The following is a 7971-nucleotide window of genomic DNA, read 5'->3' as shown; positions in this document are numbered from 1 at the left end:
ATAGATAGAGATAAGTATTGATTTGGGTGAAGAGAAGGGCAATGTACCAAATGTGAGTGACCAATATGGCGGCATTGAGGAAGAGAAAGACATAGAGAGGTACATGGGAGGTACAGACAACAGATGTGAACCCTTTTGTACATACAGTACTGCATTGTCAGTGAAAGTTAACATGGGTATATGGGTGGATAGATGGATGGACAAGCTGAATGATTAGGTATGTCTATGAAATGGGGAGTGTATCCAAGAACATATATAGGATTGGCAGACAATGGTCTTGTAGGTTTGTGTGAGTGATCAGAATTCCCGGGTGTGTAGTGGAGCTGACAGGGGGCGGGGTTGTGGTTGCAGCTTGGTCACAGCCAGCTACCCAGAGGGACCAGGTGGTTGAGCCTGAGGGCTTGGGACCATGGTAGCAAGGGATATCAAGTTCAATTGGCATGGCATGCTGTGCAGAACATTGTTCCACCTCCTACTTTGGCGAGTGGTGACTAGGGTCTTAAAGGCTGGCGAGCTGCCATCTAGATACAATGATGGGTCTCTCCTTGTCCAGAGCAAGGAAGAATGGGGAAGGCCAAAATTCATGTAAATGATTGGTCCTGGCCACTGGTGCACCATCGGATCTGCAGCCTGTATGACTGTGAGACCGGGGGAGCTGGATGGTACCCGGCTACCACTGTCGTCCACTTGAGGGGGATCTGTGTAGGGGATCCTTGGTGGAGAGGGAGAACAATGTGGAGCAGAGCTCAGGATCATTTGGAGAAAAAAAAAAAGAAAGAAAGAAAAGAGGGGGACCGGGTTTTCTGGTCCAATGGAGCCTGGTGGAGCCACTGAGACTGTGGCCCCTGGCTGCCCTTCGGATCTAGGGTTGGGCCCACACCTGTGGTTTCCAGCCAAACAAGGGACGGGCATGTGAGTTGAACATTTGCCTCAAGTGGATGCACTCCTTGGGGAGAGCGATCATGGGAGAGAGAAGAACTGCTTGTGTGCAGGGAGACAGCTCAGGGGGCAGGAGTGCATGGAGGGGTGGACACAGGGAGGAGGTGGCTGTGGGGAGAAAGTGGGAGGGGAGCTGTTGCATTATGATAGACTGTGGTCAATGTCATGAGACGGGGTGTATGTGAGCCGCTGTATGGAAGGTAAATTTGCTCTGTAGACCCTCACCCAAATCACGGTAAAAAAAAAAGGGGGAAAGAAAGAAAAATCTCAACACATTTTAAAAGGTGCAATATTTTCAGATGGGCTAATCTTTCCCTCTTTGCTTATGTGAAAAATTATTAATTAGAAAAATAAAATTTGAGTCATGTGGATCATTAAATGGGTTGCTTTTAACTTCTTTATTATTTGGAAATAATTTCAAAGTTACTAGAGTAAGAATAGTACAAAGAACGTCTGTACACCATTTACCCAGATTCACCTATTTTAAGAATTTATTTATGAGTTTTGTTTGGTTTGCTTTGGTCTCTGTCTCTCTTTCTGAACCACTTGAAAGTGAGTCTGTATGCCATGGATCTTTGTTTCTAAATACTTCAGTGACTATTTCTTAATAATAGGGACATTCTCTTACATAATTACAGTAATCAATCTCATAAAATAACATTTATCTAATCCACATCAGTATTCCATTTTATGAATTCACCCAATAATGTACTTTCTCTTTGTGTGTGCATGATTTGGGTGGAAGTTTACAGAGCAAATTCATTTTCCATAAAACAGTTCATACACATTTTGTTTCATGACATTAATTGCAGTCCCCATAATGTAACAGCTCTCTTCCCACTTCCTCCCTGTGGTTACCTTTTTCCCGTGTCCTTCTTTTCTATGCATTCCTGCCCTCTGAGCTATCTCCCTGCCCTTTGGATCTCCCGTGGTGGATTGTTCTAAGGAGTGTACCTACCTGATGTAAATGTTCACCTTTATGCCTGTCTATTGTTTGGCTGGAAGCCATGGACGAGTTCAGATCCAAGCCCTAAGGGTGACTAGGGGCCATGGTCACCGGGGTTTCACCAGTCTCTGTCAGACCAGTAAGCTTGGTCTTTTTTGTACTTTGTCTTTTGTAGCATTGGAATGTTTGAGGAATACAGCCACTCCTTCCTTTCAATGGAGCATAGCTCATTTGGGGCAGGAAGGCATAGGAAAGAAGGACACAGGGAAAGGTAACCACAGGGAGGAAGGGGGAAGAGAACTGTTACATTATGGGGATTAAATTAATGTCATGAAGCAAGATGTGTATGAACTGCTGAATGGAAAACAAATTTGCTCTGTAAACTTTCGCACAGATCACAATTTAAAAAAAGAAAGAAAAAAAGGGCATACCTTATTTTGCCTTTGCTGAAATTTCAACATGATTACATTCAGGATACACATTCTCAATGAGAATACTACCTACGTGATTGTGATGGATTGAACTGTGTCCCCAAAAAATATGCCTTGTAAATCCTAACCTCTAAGCCTGTGGTTATACTCCATTTAATGATGGGTTGACTTTGTTATGTCAGTAAGACAGGATTAATGCAGGGGGTGGTTTTGTTGTTGTTGTTCTTAATTTTTAGTGTGATTTGAGTGAATGTTTACAGAGCAAATTCATCTTCCATTCCTCAGTTCATACATATTTTGTCTTAGGCACTGACTGCAATTCCACACAATGTAACAGCTCTCTTCCCACTTCCTCCCTGTAATTACCTCTTCCCTGTGTTCTTCCCTACCATGCACTCCAAGATGTCTCCCTGTGCATACACTGCCCTTCTGTTCTTCCATGATTGATCGCTTCAAGGAGTGTATCTACCTGATGTAAATGTTCTGCTCATGTGCCTCTCTTTTGTTTGGCTGGAAGCCACAAGAGTGGGTTCAACTGCAGACTTGTAGGGTAGCTAGGGGCCATAGCCTCAGGTGTTTTGCCAGGCTCTATCAGACCAGCAAACCTCTTCTTTTTTTTTTTTTCTTTATGATTTTGAGTTTTGTTCCACATTGCTCTCCCACTCTATCCAGAATCTCCTGCACCGATCCCCCTCCAGGCAGTTGACAGTGGTAGTCGGGCACCATCCAGTTCTTCTGTTCTTATGGTCATATAGGCTGAAGACTGCATGGTCTACCAGCCCCTTGGACTAATTGTTTCCATATTTCTTTGGTTTTCTTCATTCTACTTGGCTCTATACAAGAAGAGACCCATTGTTGCATTTAGATGGTTGCTTTAAGCTTTTAAGACCCCAGTCACTACTCACCAAAGTAGGATGTAGAACAATGTTTTTATGTAGTGTGTTAGGCCTGCAACCATGGTCCCAAGACCACAGGTCCAACTACTTGCTCCCTCCGGGTAGCTGGCTGTGGCCAAGAAGTCACCACAATCTTGTCCCTTGTCAGCTCTACTATGCACCTGGATATTCTTACAGGACATACAAGTACACATGTAGAAATATCATCTGCCAACCCTATACATGGTCATGGGCACACTACCCCCTGCATAGACATACCTGATCATTAAGCCTGTCCACCCATCTATCCACCTGTAGATCAATGCTTGCCATCATTGACAATGCAATACGGTACATGCAAACCAAAAAACCAAACCAAACTCACTACCGTCAAGTCGATTTGACACACAGCGACCCCTCCTTGGGTTTCTGAGGCAATGTTTCTATGAAAGTAGATTGTCCCATCTTCCTTTTGAGGAGTGGCTGGTGGGTTTGAACCACTAGCCTTTTGGTTAGCAGTCAAATGCCTTAGGCACTATGCCACCAGACCTCCTGTACATGCAAAAGCGTTCATATTTGTTGTCTGTACCTCCCAGGTACCTCTCTATGTCTTCCTCTTCCTCAATGCCACCATGTTGATCACTCACATTTGGTGCATCGCCCTTCCCTTCACCAAAATCAATATTTGTCTCTACCTATCTAGCAGTGTTCTCTCCCCTCCTCTCCTACCCTTGGTAACCAACAAAGAAAGCTTCCTTCCATGTATAAACCTTTCCTTGACTTTTTACAATAATTAACTAATACAATTTTTGTCCTTCTGCAATTGACTTATTTCACTCAGCATAATGTCCTTCAAGTCCATCCACCTTATGCAGTGCTTTGTAGATTACATTATTCTTTAGTGTTGCATAGTATTCCATTGTGTGTATGTACCATAGTTTGATTATCCATTCTTCTGTTGATGGGCACGTAGATTGTTTCCATCTTTTTGCTATTGTAAATAGTGCTGTGATGCGCATGGGTGTGCATATATCTGTTCTTGTCCTAGCTCTCACTTCTTTAGATAACCAAAAACACCAAACCCACTGCCGTTGAGTCAGATCCGACTCAAGCAATCCCTCCTTAGGTTTCTGAGGTGGTGTCACTACAGAAGTAGATTGCCCAACCTTCCTTCCAAGGAGTTGCTGGTGGGTTTGAACTGCCAGCCTTCTGGTTAACAGTCATATGCCTTAGGCACTATGCCACCAGAGCTCCCTAGTAATGGGATTGCTGGATCAAATGGTATTTCTAATTCCAACTTTTTAAGGAATCGCCATACTGCTTTCCACAGTGGTTGTATCACTTTACAGTCTCACCAGCAGTGTATGAGAGCTGCAGGGTGTTTTAAGTCAATCTCCAGTGAGACATAAAAGAGATTAAACAAGCGAGAGAAACAGAGATGGGAAGAGAGATGCCAAGACACGTAAAGATTTCCCAGGAGCAGAAACTCAGAAGAGACAAGGACTTTTCTCCAAAGCCAATACAGAAAGAAAGCATTCCCCTGAAACCAGCACCCTGAATTTGGACTTGTGGCCTCCTAAACTGTAGGAAAATCAATTTCTGCTTAAAGCCATCCACTCGTGGTATTTCTGTTATAACAGAATGAGATATCTGAGACAGTAACGTGTCCCTCTTAGGACACAGATAGAGGCCCACAATGTACATCTGTGTCATCTTTATCTGCCTCAGGTTTCTCCATTTGAACAAGAGTGATCTTTTCTACTAAGGTGGATAGTGTTGGCATGATCTAGGGGCATGATATGAATAGGGAACCCATCTGAGCAAGCCACAAAGGAAAGCTTTTGTTACTCACACCCCCAGCCCCAGGACTCTGACTCCACCTACCTCTGGAGGTATCAGAAGTCCTGGTAATTATTTGGTTGATGGTTCCTCTTTCTGACCTTTAGGGAGGGTGAAGCTACCCCATTCCTCGTCTCTAAATTAAGAGAAAAGAGAATGAGAACATAGGGAAGAAGACCAGGGAAAGTTAAGGACCACTCAGTGTAGAAGGCACTGGAACCACAGCTCCTGGCAACCGTTTTAGACCCTGTGGTAGGGTGGCCTACCTACAGATGATGGAACAGAAGGTGCGGAATTAACATAGGCACTGCCTCTGGTCTCTCTACAATGGAGCTACAAGGAGCAAATAGAGGGAATCCAGAGGAAACATCATCCTTGAGCAAGCTGCATCATGTCCTCTCGCTCTCTTCGGGACCTGGGCTTATTACCTCACTTCCTTGGGATTCATTTTCCTCACAAAATATAGTCCCTTGGGGCACTTCCATTCTGTGACCATGTTGTAATCTCCACAGGGCTCTGGCTCTATCTGGCCCTTCTGATGCAAAAATGTTCTCCTTAGCGCTTGAAGGGGCCACACATGAGCAGTTTTACCCCCTAGGAGTCCTGGGTGAGTGAGCAGAGTGACAAGGGGCTAAGCCTCTTGGACAGGGCAGGAATGTGTGGGCCAAAGAGAGAGAGAGAAAGCAGGACCTGGAGAGAGAGGTGGGGACCTGGGCACATGAGGGCGTGGGGCAAGTGTGGGTGCTGCACTGAGTTAGCAATGAGTACAGGAGCGGGAGTACACAGGCAGGGTCCCTGGGCTCATCCTGGTTTATCTGACAGCAACAAGCAGTTCACACAGTGGGGAGGGCAGCATCCTTGTTGATGGCCAGGATTTATCGTCATGCTTCAGTCACGGGCACCATCTCTGAGGAGAGGGTAGCAGGGGCAAGGAGGCAAGTAGCCTAGGCCCCTACTCACAGAAGGCTCATGCAGACATTCCCGCAGAAGGTGGAACAGCACACATTATATGCTTGACACTCTTGGAAATATGAACAATGGCGACTGCACTGATGTATGCTTGGCAACTTCTCACAGACCTTAATTTCTAGAAGTCCCTGTGGTTCTGAAATAGAGTAGGAGGTATGGTCAGTGGAACCAGGCCCCAAGAAAGCACCCTGTTCTCAAGCTTGACAGCCTCCTCCAAGACCCCAGAACCCAGTTCCCACTCACAACATCTCAGACTTTTCAGGAAAATCTCTTCCTGCCCCTTGAAATCCTATGGATTGTTCTTATTTAAAATCCTATGCCTCCTTCCTGCCTCAATAGGCCTCCCATTGCCTGGGCCTCCTGGACCCTCTCCCATACCTGTTACTGGACCCTGTCTCCCTTACTAGTCATGGTCTGGATAAGGTCACCCTCATGTAATCTATGCTTTGACATTGAGAATTCAAGGAAGACATAGAGGTCCTCTCAACCTCTCCCTGCTTCTCCAGAGCTTTCAGCGTTACAGAGAGGAAGAGAACAGGCTCTCCTTCCCTCCCTCCTCTCGTCACTTCACTGTCTCCAGTACTCCTGTCCAGAACTCACCACTTTCAGTCCCTACCACCACTAGCATGCTGGTCCCTCGATGAAAATTAGACCTTGGTCCAGTAGACCCCACATTTTGCTTGTCCAATGCCCTTTCTTTCCACACCGACCCACATCTCTGAATATGTTTATCCCTCACAAATGTGCATACATCTGAGACTAATTACTGTTCTCTCCCATCTGACTCAGCCCTGGGGCACCTTTCACTACGTGTCCACCATCTGTCTCTGCATGGTGGAATGGAGAATAAAAAGATGTAGGCTGCCCCCTCTTCCCAAGCACTTTTTCCAGGGCCAGTGAAGGGACTGGAGGCCATAGTGTGGAAGGGCCCGGTTTCTTCACAACCTGGGGTCAGAGCCAGCTATGCTGAGAAGTACCAACTCCTAGGGTCTTCAGACTGGGAACAGCCCCTCCAGCCCCCTCCTCATGGCCCCTCCTCAGCCTGTCACTTACTCCTCAGTCTCTTCTGGTAGGGATTGAGGGGCCCTCCCTGGACTTGCAGCAGCAGTACACACAGAAGCAGGATGGGCAGTAGAACCTGGGGTGCCATGACTCTGACAGCAGCAGTCAGCTTCTGAGTGTGGCCAGGCAGCCAGTGAACTTTCATGGAGCACCTGAGTGTGGAGAGGGAGGCAAAGAATTATCCTGGGCTCCTTGCTGCCCCTTCTGGTCGAGTCAGGGCAGTGCAAGGTGCCTTGGAGCTCTCGTGGCGTGGTGCCTAAGGCACTTGACTGCTAACCAGAAGGCTGGCAGTTCAAACCCACCAGCCACTCCTCAGAAGGAAGGTCAGGCAATCTACTTCTGTAGTGATACCGCTTCAGAAACCCAAGGAGGGGTCGCTATGAGTCAGGGCCGACTCAACAGCACGTAACAACAACAGTCTACCCACTGGGAGCTCTGGTAGCATAGTGCCTAAAGCACTTGACTGCTAACCAGAAGGCTGGCGGTTCAAACCCACCACCCACTCCTCAGAAGGAAGATGGGGCAATCTACTTCTGCAGTGATGCTACCTCGGAAACCCAAGGAGGGGTCGCTATGAGTCGGGGCTCACTTGACAGCACACAACAACAACAAACCTACCACTTATTGTGTCTTTCTTATATGGGTCTTGGCTTTGGCAAGGAATAACTCCTCCTCTCACATAATTAACCTTCTCCTTTTGCAAAAGATGTTTTCTTTTCTGAAAGATATAATTTATTCTGTTTCCTAGTTACAAGAGGATTTACAGGGGGAGGGGGTGGAATATATATACAGTTATACAATTTTAAAATGATAAATGCTTCAAATGGAACAGAGATCTAAATGAAAATATGAAATTCCTAAATTAAGCCATTGATTAATTCTTTTTAAAAAACTTTTTATAGTGACGTGG

This window comes from Orycteropus afer, unplaced genomic scaffold (genome assembly GCF_000298275.1).
Source record: "Orycteropus afer afer isolate SDZICR_OR568_19922 unplaced genomic scaffold, OryAfe1.0 scaffold00049, whole genome shotgun sequence".
Taxonomy (NCBI): Eukaryota; Metazoa; Chordata; class Mammalia; order Tubulidentata; family Orycteropodidae; genus Orycteropus; species Orycteropus afer.
The sequence above is the reverse complement of the archived record's forward strand: the minus strand, read 5'-3'. Positions refer to the sequence as shown.